This window comes from Pongo abelii, chromosome 11, assembly GCF_028885655.2.
Source record: "Pongo abelii isolate AG06213 chromosome 11, NHGRI_mPonAbe1-v2.0_pri, whole genome shotgun sequence".
Taxonomy (NCBI): domain Eukaryota; kingdom Metazoa; phylum Chordata; class Mammalia; order Primates; family Hominidae; genus Pongo; species Pongo abelii.
In genome coordinates this window covers 139,537,721-139,558,770 of record NC_071996.2, presented here as the reverse complement: position 1 = coordinate 139,558,770, position 21,050 = coordinate 139,537,721, and the positions used below count along the sequence as shown (strand labels likewise).

General features: G+C 45.8%; 1 protein-coding gene across 14 annotated transcripts in view; it reads right to left on the bottom strand.

Annotated features, from left to right (window-relative positions):
- AGAP1 (ArfGAP with GTPase domain, ankyrin repeat and PH domain 1) overlaps window positions 1-21,050 on the bottom strand; it is a 635,310-nt gene that overhangs the window by 112,420 nt on the left and 501,840 nt on the right. The gene's annotated exons all lie outside the window — the stretch shown is intronic.

Genomic DNA, 21,050 nt, shown 5'->3' with positions numbered 1-21,050 from the left:
TTTGAAGGAGCTATGATGCCAGTCGCCACAAGCCCTTTGATTCGGCCAAATATTAGGAGCATGTCAAATCAAGAGACCCTGATTATGAGCAGTTCATGCCTATGTGTTGCAGAAGGTAGGTTTTAAAACCAAGAGCTGTTAAAAGTGAAGTTGTCTTCCCCAGACAGATTTTGATCCAGGCAATACCTACAGCAGCAAAACTCTAGTGCCATTCTGCTGTCCTGCAGGGAGGAGTCTATTCTCTTTGACACTTGGGGGACTTGTGGCTCTAAAAGGAGCTCCTAGGAACCAGAAGAGCAAATGCCACCTCAGGTTCTCAGGAGAAAGGACAAAATGCCAAGTCACTGACAGTGGGATGCTGCGTTCGGAAGAGAACCAATTTAACAACGGCGCAGCAGGCCCACCACTCAGGCTGCGTGCAGTGCCTGGCTGGCTCACTGAGATGGGACCCCCACCCTCCAGAGACACATTCTCCACCCCACCAGGCCCCTACCCTCCCAACCATCAACTCAGAAATGCTGACATCTGTGGCAGGGAAGACATCGACTTCAGGCATTCTCTCCGCCCCTCAGGAGACATTTTATAAAAACCCAAGAGTTAAACAGGGTGGCTCAAGTCTTCAGGCAAATGGCAGGGAAAGGCACAGCCCCAGGTCACAGGGCAGAGGGCTTGGCCTGCCATGCAGGCAGATGGAACGGAATGTTTAGTGGCGGTCACTGTCATTCACCTTCTGAAGAAGGGGTCTCACAGGACCGTCTGTCTCTCTCAACTTCCACAGGCAAGAAGAGAAACCAGTGCAGGCTCCCACTGGGCTGTGTGTGGCCGTTTGTTTAATGCAGGCGAGCAGCACCTATCTGGGATGGGCAGGCCTTTACCCTTCCAGAGGCACGTCTTAAGCCTGCAAAGCAGGCAGCCAGGCTGGCCCTCTGGTTCCCAAGGCATGAGTTGGCCAACGGTCAGCTCCCTAATCAACCCCAACGTGTTCCTGACTTATGACAGGTTAACTCTTCTTGCCTGCTGTAGTGTTTGAGCCAAAATTCTCCATTTCAAACAGTACAGTTCAGGCTGTGGTTGTAGGTTCTGCGTGTGCGCCAAGTTCTGGTGGCCAGAAAATGACCCAGGGTGGTGACTAGGCCCCTGGGATGAGTTATGTTGCAGAAATGAATCTCAAGTGCTTCTAAGTACACTGGATTTCTTTGTAGAGACAACACAAAACACACGCGAGAAACCTGAGCCTTTAAGGAAGCAAATAAAATTCTGCGATAAAGCAGATATTTAGGATGCAAATTTTACATTATTCACAAGGAAAAACTAGCTGTGATTTAGTTGCCTCTTGATTTAAAGTGATATTAACTTGTTATAACTAAACACATCTAACAATTCCTTTGCATTGTGAAAATCAACAAATAGGCCAGGTCCTCACGTCTGTAATCCCAGCACTTTGGGAGGCTGAGGTGGGCGGATCACTTGAGGACAGAAGTTCGAGACCAGCCTGGCCAACATGGCAAAACACCGTCTCTACTAAAAATACAAAAATTAGCTGGGCATGATGGGGCACGCCTATAATCCCAGCTACTCTGGAGGCGGAGGTTGCGGTGAGCTGAGATCGTACCACTGCACTCCAGCCTGGGCGACAGTGAGAGATTCTGTCTCAAAAGAAGAAGAAGAAGAAGAAGAAGAAGAAAAAGAAGAAGAAGAAGAAGAAGAAGAAGAAGAAGAAGAAGAAGAAGAAGAAGAAGAAGAAGAATATAGTAAGAAACAACCTCTAAACTAGCAGGCATCTGCAGTTTTACAGGATACAGGTCTACATTTAATTTTTCACAAGTGAAGACTTCTTTATGTCTATACCTTCAGGTTTCTTCACTATCTATAAGGTCCTACCTAAGTATCTGTCTCAGGTAACTCCAAACCTGGGAAAAGGATCTTCAGGTACCCACTGGTACAAATACCATGCATGAGGAACAAAGGAAACCAAATCTGTCCCGGGTCTTAAATGTTTGCTTTAGAAATGCTTGATGGATACGTACCAGGGGCCCCAGGCATAATGATGCAGAATTAGGCACGGACTTAATTTTTAACTGCTGCAGCTCTGGTGTCTGGGACAGTATTTCGCAAGTTCCAGAAAGAGGTAGCCATGAGGAGACTGCACTCCTCAGAGTACAACCTACCTCCTTTGGCAACATTTACATATAAATAGGCAGAATGGAGGCTGGGCACCCCTCGGGAGGGGAGGGATGCCGGAGTGCAGGAGGCCTCTTTCCTCGCCCGCTTTATGCCTTGCATTTTTCACACTCCGCTCTCCCGTTACCACAGGATGTATAAGCAGGAAGTGAACTTGCAGCCTGGCTTTCTATTAACCTATTGATGAAATAATCCATTTTAATGTGCAAAATGTCGTGCCTGTTTCTTCCCCTTAAACAAATGGACGTTTTCTGGCTGATACCAAGGTCCCGATACGTGCATTGGTCTCTGGGGGCATTGATTGCTCTAAGTTCCCTTGTTTAGAAGCTTCTCAACGAGAAAATACAGTCCTATTATCATCAATAACACCTCAGGTTATGCCGGATGCTGCTGCCTGGAATCACTTCCAGGGGCTACGGAGACACTGTGCCACATGGAACCAGGAAGCTACGAGCTGATGTTTGGTGCCACCCGGCCACTGCCCATCACTGGCAGCCTCCCTCTGGTCTCAGGCCTTTGGAATAAAAGGTGATTCTCGGGGACTTCAGGGGGTCTAGCAATACACTAAACTTTCTGGGTCTTTATTTTAATTAAAATTTTTAGTAAAATTCCTGTTCTACTTTCAGGAATACAGCTTCTTCCTCTTAAACACAGGCTAACTTATTTTGATTTTGTTACTAATGTTATTTCTCACAAAACCTATTATTCTAATATCAAAATTTCACCTGTTATTGAACAAAAAAGCAGCAGGATGTGAGCATTCCGTTAGTGTTTTCCATTCTGCTATTTTGCTTGCTGCATAAGCAAAAGTCTCTTTCGTAAACAGAGTTTCACAATGCCTCCCATAGCTATGTAAGCAGCAGGATGTCTCAGCACTGTCTTACACGTTTAAAAACACATACGCAAATCTCAATGGACATGAAATCCCACAAGTATAATTTCAGATGTGCTACAAACTGACTGTCAGCTCCAGTGTAGACAGTGAGATTGATCTCTTCTCACTTCAGTCTGCAAATTAAATGGAACTTTCTGAGCTCTAATCTGGGTAGGCAGAACAGTCAGTGGGCCTGGGGAGAGAATGCCACTCGTGGGAGGACAGCACTGTCCCCACAATGGTGCCAAAATGTGAACCGTGAACTCAGGTGAAACACAAGGGTGCTACATGCGGGTATCACAGCAAGAGGTAAACAAGGGAATCACCGCTGACTGCTGGGAATTTAAAACACAGATGGAAAACTCATCATCGTGCTGGCTGGAATGTATTTTTTCTTTATATTTTCTTTTTTCATTTTTTTGAGACGGAGTCTTGCACTGTTGCCCAGGCTGGAGTGCAGTGGCGCGATCTCAGCTCACTGCAAGCTCCGCCTCCCGGGTTCACGCCATTCTCCTGCCTCAGCCGCCCGAGTAGCTGGGACCACGGGTGCCTGCCACCACGCCCGGCTAATTTTTTGTACTTTTTTAGTGTATTTTCTAAGGATTAAAAGGATCAAAGCTTTGAAAAACTCAGGTTAAGACAATGCAGAGAGACTCACTCCCAAACTCTAACACAAAATGTTTATTTACCCTTGTGTAATATAACAACGGTATTAATTTTCCTGAAAATACACACAAAGCGCTCCTGTTGAGGAACACCGAAGGCCTTAGTAAACTGAATTCATAAGGCAGTCTTTGAATTACAAAGAGACATTAAGATCACTGTGGCACCTTCTGGTACCACAATCCTAACGTGCACAAAGTGTGCTGATGTCTACACTGGCTATGTATGTACTTTCTATGTCTTCAGGTTGGCAGATGGGATGGGTGTCACTCCACTCGTGAGGGTCTCACGTGGTGCACACCAGAGTGATGCATTTAAAGAAGAAAGCGTGATAGAAACTTTAACTCACAGAACATTTCTTAAGGCATCTGATAGTTATAAACAGCAAACCTTGTGTCTGGATGACCAAACGAGGCCTGGCAGAATATACTCAGCCCCTTGTAATTACTAACAGACAGTCACGAGCTTTTCAAAGACAGACAGAAGGGGAAAGTGCGCAGCTTACTACATCTTTCTACTAAGTTAGAGTAGCTGGAATCATTTAGCGTTAACAGCTCCCAATTATTACACCTCTCCTTACTTTTAGAAGCTACAGCTTTTCATCTGGGTTCCTGCGACATGAGGGACTTCAATTTTTATTTTGAAATAAAATTTGTTAATTTGTTTCTTTAAAAGTTTTTTTTTTTACTAACACATGTGAATGCCTGAAAACTTATCACTGAGACTTTAAACTTAACTGAAAACTTAAAACTGAGACTCTTTTGACTGGCTCTTTATAAGCAGAATAAAAATATTCTTTAGTCTGCCGGCATGCTCAAATGAGCAGGGTTTTATTCCAAACTCTTCCTCCATCATTGTACCAGGAAACCACAGGCTTATTAATGTCACCTCTGGTCTCCTCCTGACAGCACTCTTTGTTGATCAGATAAATATTCCTCAGATAGCTGATTAAAAAATGATGCAGCGCCGAGGCTGTGTGTCCAAGGCGCGTCAGCCATGTTGGACGTCCAAGTGTGCATGAATTACATCCTGGCGTGAACCGAGCAGGGCCGGCTAAATGAGGCACGCTGCAGCCCTCAGAATCAATTATGAGAACTAATAGGATCTTTTTACCTCCATGGAGGAAGGGGCTGGGTTGAAGAGGTGTGCCACTCATTTCTAACAATGTCTTGTCTCCGAATGAAACAAATAGCCCTCTCTATTCATACAAGAGAGAGTAAATTTGTACCTCTAAGAAAGTCAAATGATCACCTTGTCAGACAGCACTACTCTCTGTCCACATCAGACACGTATTAATTTATTTTAAAAGCCGCCATCAGTATAAATGCCACTGTTGCAGAGGGGAGCGTCTCTGCTCCTCGGAGTGCTTCAGGCTGACTGCGGCACCAGGATCCTTTACACAAAGATCATCCCCCAGGAACCTCGGCAGGTATGAGCGGATTCTGCTGTGGTTTTGTGTCACTTCCAGTTTAGTGCGCCCGGTATCCCGTGATCTTTTGTCCGTGGCAATTTCATTGTGAGGTTAGAGATTGGGGATTTCTTTTGTGCTGGCCATTTGAACGTTCATTTGCTCAACAAGACGGTGTAAATGTTCTGTTCTCTTATAAAAAGGCAGTGGATTTCTTTTTTTCATAAGATGCAACCCAGAAGATTCTTCCACTATGTGAACTCACTACTTTAGCTGTGAAGGGGCTTGACATGATGGCCGCTTCCTAGCGGAGACCTCACAGAGAAGGAGTCATGTTGAAACATCAGTTCAAAGGGCCTTTGAAAGGATTAAACAAAACCCCAGGCCAAGCAAATATATAGGACACATGTTCAGGAAGGAAAATAACTTTGCCGTGATCAGTTTCTTGCAAGGCCAACAGTCTTTGTAATTTGGAGCCACAAAACACAGAAGATAAAACACCTAACTAAGTAAAACTCATGAAATAAAGTCATCAATCTCCAATTATGGAATTTTAATCTGGTTCCCAATAACTCACAGTGGCTCTTTCCTTACAGCAAATACGATTTTCACATTGGTGGCTTCTTTCAACCTCTTACTCTGTGAAAACCGTCAAGGGCTTCTACATAGTGGGCTAACGTAGGTGCACACGGGAAAGACCATCAAACTGGGAAAATAAAAACGAAGCATGACCTCCAGGATATGCAATAAAACCAGAAGTTCCAATTAGGTAGAGAGTTGGTTTTCCCTTTGGCCTAGAAACACGCAGAAGTGGAGATCAAGGGTACAGGTGCACCCCAAATCCACTGGGTATTTCAGTACAACACCGAGAGTGTAAGTTGTCACAGGGACTGAAAAGAAGTGAGTTGAAGTAGAATATACCTTCATGATAAATTTCTAATGTAGACTTTTTGTTTTGCACATTGTCAGATGAACATGAGAAATGCATCAGTGAAAAACAGAAACTTCTCTCCCTGTTTTCACGGAGTGCCTGTTCATTTTGCAAAAGAAAGGCTTTTTTGGAGGATGGCTTGTCAGGGAACTGACACTGAGGTTACATGGCTCCTGGGCTTCCCCTATTTCTGGGTATATGACAACAGCATGAGAACAGAAACCGACGAGGCCTTGGGTGTTGCTGGGCCCCAGCCAGCATCATGAGGCATCCCCTGCCTGGAAAATAACTTTACCGTGATCAGTTTTATTTTCTAGGTCTAGTTATTCAGCTGCACAGTGTTACATGCACTCCAACCATAACATATGTTAGGACTGAATACTTGGCAATCAAAATTGAAAACACACACACAGCAAACCAAATTCTCACTTAGAAAAAAATAAGGTTCAAATTAGTTTTTCAAAACCAAATGATGTGTGGAGTAAAATGCACCTCTTTCTTGTGAGATTTGTTCAGTGGTGGTCACACAATTGTGTATGTTGAGCAGCACTGGTGCCTGGGAGCAGCCGCAGGTCCCCTGACTTATGCCCCTTCTCACATCCCCTCTCTAAGGACTGGCTCGCTGCTCTGTGAAGCGGAGAGCAGGCTGGGGGCCGGTGATGCCGAGATGGGAAGGCTGGTGAGGAGGGGCCACCTTAGCCCTCCTGAGACAGAAATGAGTGATAATGGGAAACATTCATCTCTTTTTTCCCTCATCCCTTTCTTCTTTTTAATCTCCTCTAACAGAATATATTGCAGGCCTTTTGGTTCTTTTTTTTTTTCTTAAACACAAAATCTTTTTCAAAAATTCAAAAAAAATTGTTTTTTAATAAAACTCCAAATTGTGTTATCATATTTCAAAGGCAATGGCCAGTTCAAGCAACTAATCAAAGGTATAATTATGTAATGACTGCTGCTTGTGCTCTCACGCAGGGCCATAATTGAGGGGCTGTGATCGCTGGACCACCAGCCTCCACAATGGCAAACAACCACCCTTCTTGAAGTATTTGATCTGCCATCTTTGTAGTTGAGTTCTGACAACTACAGCGGGTGAAATGATACACTTCAGGGTTATCCAGTCAATCATGCTCCTCTTATGTGTAAGCCATCTGAACTGAAGACTGGTGAAAATATCTACTAGAGATAATTTTAGCTTTTCCATTTAAGGACTTCTCTGGAAATTCCCAAAAGTATCCTGACGTGTGGCTTGAGAAATCATGAAAATCATAAGATACATGGCATTTATTCAGTCAATCAAGCATTAATACAAACATCAGAGTGGAAAAGCAAAAGAAGAATTCCCAACTTCGGGATCTTCTTGCTATTATGGAAATACCTTCCTTTAAACACTCACAGATTTCCTCCCATAAAACTGCTTTGACCTTAACTTCACAACTTTTTCAGCAGGCTCTTTGGTTACTGTGAATGAGTAAATAAGGTCATTATTAATCTGGGAGGGCCTGAAAAAGCACTGCAGGGCTAACACAACAACGGAATAAAAAAGTCTCATTTCTTTCATTTAAAATTAAATACATCAACTTCATTCAGGTTTCAGCAAGAACTCACTGGAAGACTAATATTATGGCAGAAGCAAAGTTAATTTTATGTTAGTTTAATATTAAGAATAAGCCATGGCTAATCTACCTTTTCCATTTTTCCTTTAAAGTTCACATCTGTACACACATACAACTATCACATTGTAAGCGTAACTCCAACAGAGACCTGTACTACTTTTTAATGTAAAGTACTATGTTTCCATAGTTTTCCAACCTGTCCCTTATAACAGTTGCATCACGGAGGTAGTATAACATAGTTGTAGCCATTCCTTATGTTAAAACACTTAGTTATTTCCAATTTTATGCCAGTAAGAATATGAAATCTGTTAAATATAGATACAGATGGTTACATATAGAAATATTTGTAGATATATATGCATATGCAGGTTAGTATACACACATTTCGTTCTTTACTCTGTTGGCCAAGAGAACCAAGAAATGGCACCCCAGAAGCAATGAGCACTCCTAGCTCCAAGACACTGGTTTCTAATACCATTCTCCAGTAAAAGGAACCAGAGCTCTTTGGGAAACAGCCAATTCTAAGATTGTGGCAGGAAAGATACAAAATGCACCTTGTACTGACAGAAAGGAAGGAAAGTGCTCAAACAAAAGAAAACCCACAGAGATGGGGTGTAGGGCAAAGGGCGCGGGAGCAGCCAGAAGAGCCCCCAGGAGCCACAGGTGGGATAATCTGAGCCACGGCAGTATTGGACAGCAGCCTAGAATACAAAATAAATATTCACAAGTCCATATGAACACAAATAGACAATTGAATATATTCATAAACAGGGGAGAGAGACAAATCTCCCCTGCAAAAGAATTCCAAATAATTTACATAGACACCCCGCCCTCAAGGACAGGGGGTCTAACGCCCGACTCCTTAAGTGCACAGTTACTTCCTTCCAACACTTCAGTATGGGCTGGGGAGGGGCACAATGACTTTACAGCAGAATAACTTGACAGACACTACCTCAAGTCAAAGGATCAAGGTCAACATCAGCAGCCATAAATAAAGTTGATGGTATACACCCTTGACAGGACAGGATGGAAACAGCACTTCACCCTGTGGTCTTTCTCCACAAAACTCGTAACTCCAGACGAAACCTGAGAAAAGCATTGCACGAATTCCAGTAGAGGGACTCCTGTCATGCACCTGGCCCAGCATGCCTCAAGACCTTCAAGGTCATCAAAGACAAGAAAAGTCTGAGATAATGTCCCAGCCAAGAGAAGGCTAAGGAGACATGGCAACGGAATAGAATTTGGATCCTGGAACAGAGACAGGGCATGAGGTTAAAGCTAAAGAGATGCAAATAAAGTGTGGACTTTAATAAAAATGTATCAATATTGACTCATTAACTGTAAGAAATGTACCATACTAATGAAAGAGGTAAATTAACAGGGGAGAGAGTGGGCATGGTGGCTTATACCTATAATTCCAGCACTTTGGGAGGCTGAGGTGGGTGGATCATTTGAGGTCAGGAGTTTGAGACCAGCCTGGCCAACATGGTGAAACACCGTTTCTAACAAAAATAAAAAAATTAGCCAGCGGCACACTCCTGTAGTCCCAGCTATTTGGGAGGCTGAGGGACAAGAATTGCTTGAGTCTGGGAGGCGGAGGTTGCAAGAAACAAGATTGCGCCATTGTACTCCAGCCTAGGTGACAGAGTGAGACCCTGTCACAAAAACAAACAAACAAAAACCAAAACACACACACACACACAAAACATGGGAAACTTGTCAGGGGGAAGTGGTGGGAAGCCTATGGAAATAACCTATAATATCTCCTCAATTTTTCTAAAAGTCTAAAGCTTTCGTAGAAAACAAAGTCTATCAAATACACTCTAATAAGCATCTTGAACAGGAATATTATTTTTTCTTCCATTCATTTTAGTTGTTTCCATAGAATAAAATGCCAAGAGTAACACTGCCAAATTAAAGGCTAGAAGTATTTGATAGCTTGGAGTACATACAGAGAAAACTATTATCTCATCACAATATATCATTTCTTCTCCTAAATTTTACAAATTAATGACAATTTGAAATCTTACTGTGGCACACACACTATATGTCACATTTGCTACTGAACTGCTTAACAACTCGAAAGCCTGCCCCAACTGGCATTCAGTTGTGACTGAAAGAAGTACTATTGAATTTATGATTGTGAAGATGGCTTTCAAAGTATGTTTGCTAACTAATCTTCTTCGGAGGCAATAATTTACCAATGCCAGTTCTTCCGGATGCTGTGCTGTCTCCTTATATTTTATTTGGAATTGTGGGAGGAGGTTATAGCCTCCTGCTGCTCTTTGGGGTAGACCAGCTGTTCCCACACAGACGCAGAACACTGCTTGAAATTATTATTTTTGCTTTTAACAGATTACAACGTATGCTTGAACCATGTTCCAGCTAATTTTCAGGATTCGCTTTTAGTGATCAGAAATGAGCTTTGGCCCACTGGGAAAAAAAGTTTGTGCTTATGTTGAATGTGGATCCCAGTTTCTAATCAGCACACTAACATCATCTTTTTAATAACAATGACAAAGTTTGGTAAAGCTGGAGACTTGGGTCACGCTAAGCTGGCTTTGTGAAATTCACTGAGGCACATCTGTCGTCACTGATCTCCCCTGGGAAGCTCTGAACTCAGGAATGGTCTCAAGACCCCCAACTGCTACAGTCAGGAGACAAAATGAGCATCTTTCCTGAGACAGGAAAAACAGTGACAAAGTTACACAGGAGGAGGGTTTGCAGTCACCCAGGCATCCAGAATATACTGTCCTAAATAGGAATATTGGGGGCACAAGATATGAGGTGCCCATTGGCTATTTTCACCAAAGCTCATTGCACCTGTAAAAGCCCTAAGTGAGTTGCCAGAAAAAGGAATACTAAACCACCCATTCCACAGAGCCACGGAGTCCAGGGCCTGACTTTTTTATGCATCAATCTATACCATATATGTATTATTTAGGGGTTTTCTCATATTTTTTCATTTTAAATTCTTTGGGAAAAAAGTTACATATTTACAGATAGTGTAGGACATGCAAACTTCCAGAAAAAAAAAAAAGTGGTAGGACAGCAGTGACCCCTCCACAGTGACCTGCACGCAGGCCGTGTCAGGTTTCAGTGGGGTTAATGACTGAATTTGATCAGTGTGGAAGTGCCCAGCAGGTCCTCCTCTCAGCACTGCCAGGTGCACAGCCAGAGAAAGAACAAGAGCAAATCCAAGGGAGAGTGTGGGGTGGAGGGAGCTCGGATGTGGGACTTAAGGTCACCCCATGTGGGCAGCAGCGGCCCAGGGGGGCTGCGGGTGACTCTGGGCTCTGGGCCATGGGTCCCTTGTCTGTGCTCAGAGTTCACCTCCATCCCAGCGTGGCCATGAGGAGGATGTGCGACCACACACAGAGGCGGGGTAAAATCTTGGTGCCTTGGTGTGGGCCAGCATCCTCCCCTGCTGCGTGAGGTCAAGGCCCTCCAAAGGACAAAGACCCATGAAAAGAAAGCATCCTGGGCTGGGCGTGGTGGCTCACTCTTGTAATCCCGGCACTTTGGGAGGCTGAGGCAGGCAGATCACCTGAGGCCAGGAGTTCGAGACCAGCCTGGGCAACACGGCAAAACCCCGTCTCTACTAAAAATACAAAAATTAGCTGGGCGTGGTGGCATGTGCCTGTAGTCCCAGCTACTTGGGGGGTTGAGGCATAAGAACTGCTTGAACCTGGGAGGCAGAGGCTGCAGTAAGAGCTGAGATCGTGCCACTGCACTCCAGCCTGGGCAACAGAGTAAGACTCTGTTGGCACACAGTGGGCGAATACGTGAGTAATTTTCTAACTGACTTCTGTGTTAGTTCTGTGGTTCCTGAGTCCTCTTTTTCTCGGTGAGCAAAACAAGAGCTGGGTGCAGAGCAGGTGTCTCATGGCTATGCCTGGAACCCAGCGACCCCGGCCCTCCTGTTCACACACAAACTTCACCTTAGGAGACTTGGTCATTTTTCAAACCACACTTAACTTGAGCACATACTGAATTCAATGCAAGAAATCTATAAATATTTATATTTATAGAAATCTATAACGAATTGCACTTCTGAAACTTTTGGTAAAATTCAATACTTCTATGAAATCTCGCTTTTCAGGGGGACGCTCACAGTCCTGCCCATCTCTGTGTCCCCCCTTTAAATGTTTAAGTGTCCTGTATTCATCCAGGAGGGACAAGAAGACGCAGAGTTCCACTCTCAAAGGCCAAAGACTGCCAATGAACAGGAATGCATGAAGTAATTCTTTCCAAGGCCTTCTACAAGGGCAGCCAGTGACCCCCTCACGAGAGGGAGCGACATTACTTGTTAACATATTTGTTTCATGTCTCTTTTGTCAGAAAATCAGGATTCGCTTATGAAAACACACAGCCTCTCCCCTACTCACACATGTGCACATGTGTGTGCACGGATACATGGAAGAGAGTGACGTTGGGATCTGAGCTCTGAGACACTGGCTGTTCCAGGACGGGACCAGCAGCCTCCTGGGCTCAGGCTGGGTGCGTGGGTCATGTTGTGTTTGTCTGTTTATTCTCAGAGCCCAGCACGTGCCTACCACACATGTTCTGAACGAGTTTGCTGAACGAATGAATGACTCAGTAACAAATGGACCCTTGGTAGCACTGCTTGTGCGGGGAAGCCAGCTCTTCCTGGCATGTCGCTTGAGAAACTCTCTGTTCTCACCCATGGCCCTGTCAACACAGACGTCCCAAGTCTGGCTGTTTCTCATGTGTCCTCACCCCGTCCAGCACCAGCCATGGACGCATGGGCTGAATGTGCAACGCAAGCTTCCAATCAGGCAGGGATGTCCACAGGAGCAAAGCGTGAGCGCTTCAGAATGTATTTGCAACGATGTTCAGGGAAGTATCACTGGTAATTGTTAAAAAACTGCTGGGGCAATTTCAATGCCCAACGAGAGGTGCTGGCATAACCTATTAGAGACCATGCATTCCACGCAGTGCCCTGCAGCCTTTCAAACAGCTTGTGGAAGAACTGGAGACCCACGGGGTGTTAAATTACAAAAGTAAAATTCCAGAATATACATGGTGTGATCTAATTTATACAGAGACAAAACAAAAGGTGAAATCCCTGCCCCTCCAGGATGTGACGTTCTACCGCTCTCGGCCTCCTGGTCTCCCAGCCCTGGTCTCTGTGTCCCCTCACTTCCCATATTAACTCCGTCAGCAAGTCCTGCCAGCTCTGCTTGCAAGCCACAGTCTGTGTCTCTCCTCCTGCAGCGCCGATGCCTGGGGAAGCCACTGTCACCACTGCCTACTTCAGCCCCTGCAGCCCACTCTGCCCAGCCGCCAGAGGGAAATTTTCAATGTTAACGGGCTCACGTTAGTAGCCACACACCTTCCCAGGCTCCCTACTGTGCAGAGGACACAGAGACTGGGCAGGGGGCACTAGCGGCCTGCACCTGCCACAATGCACCGCACGCTGGGCGGCGTGAAACCACAAAAATGCGTTTCCTCTGGGTTCCTCGGAGGCCTGAAGGCCATGCCAGTGCTCCCGATGAAGGCTCCCCGGAGGACCTGTCCCTTTCCTTTCTCTTGGTTCCTGATGGTGGTGTTTATCTCAGCATTCTCTGCCCCACAGCCATGCTGCCCCAGCCACCCCCCGTCTGCATGTGGTGCTTCCTGTGTGTCTGTCTCGCCTCTGAGGGTCCATCCCCTCCCCTCCTGTATGGCTAATGACATCTGCCATGACCCTAGTTCCATATAAGGCCACATTCTGAGGTACTGGGGGTTAGGACAACTCATCTCCTTCTGGAGGTCACAATTCAGCCCATGACAGATGGATGACAGTCCTTTGTGGCATGGACTCTCCCCCCTCCTCATGCCATGCGGCATCTGCCTCCCTCGCTTGGCCCCTGTTCCTTCCACGCAGGCCCTTTCTCATCAGCCACTCTCTGTGCCTGGAGGACCCTCCTTACAGATCAGCACAAGTGGGGCTCCTTCTTGCTGTCACGGGTCATCTTCTCCGCTCCCCTTAGTGGCCCTCACTGCAAACACAATCTCTAGTACCTGCCCCGCCACACCAGTGGGGCTGATCGCCTCAGGCACGTGCCGCTATCTGAAATCACCTGTGTTTTATTCTTCACTGTGCGCCTCCCTGCAGGGAAGTGAGTGCCAACGATGTCCATGCCCATCCTGCTTAAGTCAGGCTCGGGCTGGTGTTCGCCCAGCCTCTGCACAGAGCAGGCGTGCCATGGCCTTCTAGGAACAGGCTTTGGGGGTGGGAGATGCACACCCCACCATCAACGCTCAGGGTGGGGGACTGGACTGGAGAAGGGGGACGCAGTACCACTGTCTCTAAACAACTGTTTGTTATTTGAGCTGTCATGCATAGTGATTTTTGTACAGAAAGTCCTCAATGCCATCGACAGGTTCTTGGAAATGTGTGACTTTAAGCAAAACTGTGTACAGCAGGTCCTCAAATAACTTTGTTTCCTCCCTAGTTGTTTCGTTATGATGCTGATAAGGAAAAAAACTGGCTTCATTATAAGTCCTTTCGCTTCAAGTCGAAGTTTTAAGAACCTATTGGTGAATGACGTTGACTGAGGACTTAGTGTAATTGGAAAGACAAAAGTAAGAACGTAATATGCAGCTCTCCAGTGATGATGAGACAAAAGCTGGCCTGCAGGGATGTGTGTCCTCCCAATGGACGCTGCACGTTTACGGCTAACCAACAAACCTTCGAGGATGCCTGCACGTGAGGACACTGGTCTAGAAGCTGGCTTTCACGCATTCTTTCTGACAGTCATTAGACGCAGGATCAATGGTCTATGAGACTATTCAGAACTCATGACTATAATACTACATTCTTGGTGTAGCAGGTTTGTTTTGGGCACACAACAGGAGCACCCAAAAATGTAAAAATCGTGACTTACAAGTTTAATGAATGGAAGTCAGAACACTGCCCTGCTTTACACAGCTCAGACCTGACCCCCAACATTCAGGGAAGCATCAAGATACAGGTTCCTCATCTCCTGCTCCCATCAACATCATAATCAGCATCATCACCACCATACCATATTGGTCATCAAACTGCCATCGTTGCCATTACCACTATCACCACCACCATCACCACCACCACCACCACCACCATCACTATTACCACCACCACCACCACCACCATCACTATTACCACCACCACCACCACCACCACCATCACCACCACCACCACCACCACCACCACCACCACCACCATCACTATTACCACCACCACCACCACCATCACCACCACCACCACCACCACCACCATCACTATTACCACCACCACCATCACCACCACCACCACCACCACCACCATCACTATTACCACCACCACCACCACCACCACCACCACCACCACCACCATCACCACCATCACTATTACCACCACCACCACCACCACCACCACCACCACCATCACCACCACCACCACCACCACCACCATCACTATTACCACCACCACCATCACCACCACCACCACCACCACCACCATCACTATTACCACCACCACCACCACCACCACCACCACCACCACCACCACCACCACCATCACTATTACCACCACCACCACCACCACCACCACCACCACCATCACCACCACCACCACCACCACCACCATCACCACCACCACCACCACCACCACCATCACCACCACCACCACCACCACCACCATCACTATTACCACCACCACCACCACCACCACCACTGCCGCCACCACCACCACCACCACCACCACCACTGCTGCCACCACCACCTCTCACCATCGTCACCACAATCACTACCACCATTGTCACCACCACTGTAACCTCTCACCATCATCACCACCATAACATATTGGTCATCACACTGCCATCGTCACCATCACCACTACTATCGTCATCATCACCACCACCACCTCTCACCATCGTCACCACAATCACTATCATTGTCACCACCACCACCACAACCTCTCACCATCATCACCATCATACCATATTGGTCACCATACTATCATTATCATTCTTGCCATCACCACTACCACCACCACCATTAACTCTCACCACTGTCACCACAATCACCACCACTACCCCGTCACCACCAGCCCTATAACCTCTCACCATCATCACCACCATACTATATTGATCATCATACTATCGTCGTCATTGCCATCACCACCAACTCTCACCATGGTCATTACACTCACAACCACCACCACCACCAACTCTCACCAATGTCACCACAATCATTACCACCACTGTCACAACCACCTTCATAACCTCTTACCATCATCACCACCGTACCATATTAATCATCATACTATCACCATCATCATCACCACCATCATCATCACTGCTACCACCACCACCACCATCATCATCACCACCACCACCACCTCTCACCATCATCACTGTCACCATCCCTAACTTTTGCTGAGCCAGGTACCACGCTGAGCACTTACCATAGATTTATATTTAGAAAGTTGGCCTTAAGGCATTATTTTATCTCATTCCATTTTCCCAGCCTTTCCATGAGTGAAGTACTAATCTATCTCCATTCCAGAGGTGTAAGAACTAGGCTGAAGTCCACAGCTTTCAGGGGTAAGATAGGGGCTCAGTTAGAGGGACTCTAGAGCCTGCTGGCTCACCTCCAAGGCATCCATCTTCTCACTCCTGTTCCTGGAGTCAAGGAAACCTGACATGTGTCTCAGGTAATCTTTAGCCCTTTCTCCTAGATTTCTCCACTAGGTGGTAACTGAGCAGAGCTTCCTAAACACTAATAAAAAATGTTTTTCTCCCATCTGCAATAAAATTAGAAAAAGAGGCTCTGAGCAGCGTCAGGGTAAGTCAGTTAATTGTACCTCGGCCAGAGCTTACAGTTGCTCTCTCCCATCGGCGCTTATGCAGTCTTTTTCTATGAAACCATGGTGGCAGTCCAGGGTGGTTATTGTTTTAAATGTCCTTGCTTGGCAAAACTCAAAGTTGGTCAATCCTTTGTTAGTCTCTCAATTTACTGACATGATTTTGTTAATCACTGAAATTAAAAATGCCTGGGGTCCACTTTCAGAGTAAAACAGCAGGAAACAGTGACCTAACTGCATCCAAACTGTGGGCCCTTCATGTATAACACCAGCCTCCGAGACCCCGAAATGCTACGTGGAAGACGACTGTGGCTCGTGGTTTCAAAGAATACCCCATAAACAAATGCATTGGGAAGTCCTCTTAAAAATACAATCCCTACAGAAGGGACTGAGCTACTATACAATTAAGAGGGCAGACCAGAACCTTCCACTGGAATGGTCTTCAGATTTTTTAGTTAGGAAAAAAAAAGTTTTTATTGGTTATTCTGGAGACGGACTGCACTGGGGAGCTGGAGTGGCTAAGAAGCTCTCAAAACCACATCTTCTTAAACAATAAACCAAAAGCTTTCACAAGGATCAACATACGCAGTCCCCACATACAGTGGGCAGTTACCACACAGTCAGTGTAGATGCTGCGGGCATGGAAGGCACAAGACAGGGCTCCAGGCCTCACAAAAATGTATGGCCACACTACAAATATACCAAACAGTAACCTTAAGGTAGTAGAGAAAGGTGCTGGAAAGCATTAGAAATGCAATTTAGAATGACATCTTAAATTATGAGTTATACTATATTTTAAAACATCTTCATTAGGCTGGGCACGGTGGCTCATGCCTGTAATCCCAACACTTTGGGAGGCCGAGGCGGGCGGATCACCTGAGGTCAGGAGTTCGAGACCAGCCTGACCAACATGGAGAAACCCCATCTCTACTAAAAATACAAAACTAGGTAGGCGTGGTGGTGCATGCCTGTAATCCCAGCTGCTCGGGAGGCTGGGTCAGGAGAATCACTTGAACCCGGGAGGCAGAAGTTGCAGTGAGCCGAGATTGCGCTGTGGCACTCCAGCCTGGGCAATAAGAGTGAAACTCCGTAACAACAACAACAAAGAGCTTCATTAAAGGCAATATGCATGTATGTATGTAGCTACGCATGCACACACACTCCTGTCTTCATTATGGGTAAAGCCAGAACACTGGTAGAATCATTAAATAGGTCTCAATGATACATACATTCAGTGATTTTTTTCTTCTCCTACACTTAGCTAGTGGTGGAATTATTTTTTCTGATAAATTAGACTCGAGTGAAAAAGTGAAAAAAATTGGCAAGGATTAATCTCTTTCAGTGGTTCCCAATTTTTAAAAAATATGCAGGCATCTTTTGATGAGCATGATTTGGCAACGTTCTAAAATGACTTTGTTTTCCATTAACCACAATTTCAATATATGGTTACTTCTGTCTACACAAACCTACTCGCTGATTCCAGGCCCCTGGCATCTCCAGAGGTCTGTTCCTGCAGGCTGGGGGCTGTGCTCCACCCTCTCCTCACTCCAGATGAACCGGGCTTGATGGTGAACAGAAGGTCCCCAGTGGGCAGCCGGCTGGCAGGGCCTGGCTCTACCACCAGGTCACGCTGACGTCGGGGCTTGGGTGCAGGCAGGAATAACACTATTTCTCTAATCAAGATGGTTGGCATTTACATTAAAAGGCAAGAATATTTTCATAAAAGGATCAGTAGGTGGTAACAGAATAATGCTCACCTGTTTACTATTCTCATAACTACAGTAGAACTTAACTACGTATCAAAGTGTAAGTTAAAAAAATTAGAAGACATCTGTCAGATACGAATCTCTAATCGGCCAAGGGGCAGTGGGAGGTGAGTTTGGCCTAATTTCTGCTGGAGACATGGGCAGTGGATGGGTTTCCACCTGGGTGCAGGTATCAAGTGGGTGCCCTACTGGCAGAAGCTTTGAGTTGTTAACTACAGATAAGTAAATGATAATGGCCGCTACTAATTGCTTATCGAATAATGGAAGTGACACAACTGATAAAAGGTTTCAATCTTGAGAAAAATGATTTATCGTATCTCAGTTTACTGGCACTGCTATTTGTGTGACAAGCGGTTGGCAAGCCTCCAGTTAATTTCTGTACCCCTCCGAGCCCACGTGGCAGCTTGGGCTCACACATCCAAATCAAGAACAGCTAATAACACTGCACGGAGGCTGTGAGGGCTGAAAACTGGTCTTTTATCGAGGCTGACCTCCAAACCCATTGCACAATGACCTCCAAACCCATTTTTGGCAATGGGTGAGGGAAAGTGAGGGAGAGAAGAGCCAGAGGCAAGAAAGAAGAAATACTACCACACCGTCATCCTCACCATCACGACACTCAGGCCACAGCTTGCAGTGATGCATCTAGAGTATGGTTCCGAGACACAGAGATGGAATCATCAATAGGACCAAAGCATCAATGGCTTCTGATAAGGTCTGTGCAGCTTTCTTGATGGCAGAATCGGACCCGCAGTGTCAAGCTGCCCTACTAAGGTTCTCTGCCACACATCGGTGCGGGGCTGCTGTGCATGGTGAATGTGCCTTCCATTTATGATGCACAGAGGGTCTTTCTTCTTTACGTATAATTTTTTCTTTCTTTTGTTTTTTTGAGTCACAGTCTTGCCCTCTCGCCGAGGCTTAAGTGCAGTGGCACCATCTTGGCTCACTGCAAACTCTGCCTCTCAGGTTCAAGCAATCCTCCTGCCTCAGCCTCCTGAGGAACTGGGATTATAGGTGTGCACCACCAAGCCTGGCTAATTTTTGTATTTTTAGTAGAAACAGTTTCACCATGTTGGCCAGGCTGGTCTCGAACTCCTGACTTCAAGTGATCTGCCCACCTCGGCTTCCCAAAGTGTTGGGATTACAGGCATGAGCCAGTGGGCCTAGCCTTTTCTTTTTTCACTATGGGAGGGTGATGGGCATGACAGCTTTAAGTAAATTAAATATTTTATTTATAAGCTATACTCCAAATAACATATTTACTACTGTGGTACAGAATAAGATACTATTGTATCTTACTCTGTTTTTTTTTGAGACAGTCTCGCACCGTCTCCCTGGTTGGAGTGCAACGGAGCCATCTCGGCTCACTGCGACCTCTGCCTCCCGGGTTCAAGCGATTCTCTTGCCTCAGCCTCCCAAGCAGCTGAGATTACAGGCGCCTACCACCACGCTTGGCTACTGTTTTTGTATTTTTAGTAGAGATGGGGTTTCACTATGTTGGCCAGGCTGGTGTCAAACTCCTGACCTCGTGATCCACCTGTCTCGGCCTCCCAAAGTGCTAGGATTACAGGCGTGAGCCACTGGGCCCGGCCTATTCTAATTTTAGTTTTTTTTAAAAAAGAAATTCATCATGCTCTTCCCCTGAAAGGTTTGTGTAACATGGAAATCTAAACAACTTCACACCTTGAGCTGAGCTCTCCACTGCTGCCCGGTCACTGTATCATCAGGTTGCAGGGCATTGGTAAAGTCAGGACTGAATAAGATAATTCAGGGAGTGCAATTAGGAAACAGTTCAGTAGAAAGTAACCTCTCAGTGTGTCCCCACTATGATGATGATGGTAATGACCTATTTCTCAACTTTCAAACCAGAAAGAAATGGCCCCCTGTTAACGCTGTCCTATCAACAGGTAACTCCAAGGAACACACAAGTATGAGCACTGAAAAAGTTGTTACATGAGAAGAAATGAATTTTGAGGTGTGTGTTATAAACTATGTTATCTTCATCAACTATTGCACGGCACGAAAATGACAGGGAACACCCCTAAATGGAACCAGCTTTCAGGAGGGCATAAAAGCACAGACATGGAGAAATGCTAAATATGACGGGTTTCAACAGAAATGGATGTAGGCACTCTAAGATGAAGGTGTCTTGCTAGAATGAGAGTATGAAACGACAAGACTGTTAAAAAGGACACATATGGAAACCGTGTTATGAAGCTTTGGGGGATAGAGAAACAGTGCCGTAACTTGGGCATGATATTCTAGAGGAATTAGAAGCTGGGGGACACACAGCCAATGGGGGTCCCAGGGGAAGGTGTCTGCACTACAGCTGTCCTGTGGAGCAGGCTTATGGGCCGTCGTAACTTTCCCAAGCTAAAAAAAACCCACCTAGGACCTGTGTTCCTATGACATCTGGAATGTTCTGGGTTTTCATATTAGTAAAATCCCAATTGCTCACAGACTTTTCCCAAATTAGAAGTGAGGAGGTCTCAGGATGTCCTGAATTTTGCTGGGTAAGTAATTAAAATCTACTTTCTCCAAGTGCACCTGAGGACACACCTGTGCTCCCCAGGACTGGAATCTACTTTCTCCAAGTGCACCTGAGGACACACCTGTGCTCCCCAGGACTGGAACAGCATCTACACAGCCAAAGCAGAAGGGCGTGGCAAAGATGGTTTGGTAAGAAAGAGTTTAAGTTAAACGAGGATATTTTCAAATGAAGCGTTTCTCAGAGCCCTTAATTTGGTATTGTGCATCAAAAACTCCAACAGGGAGACAGGA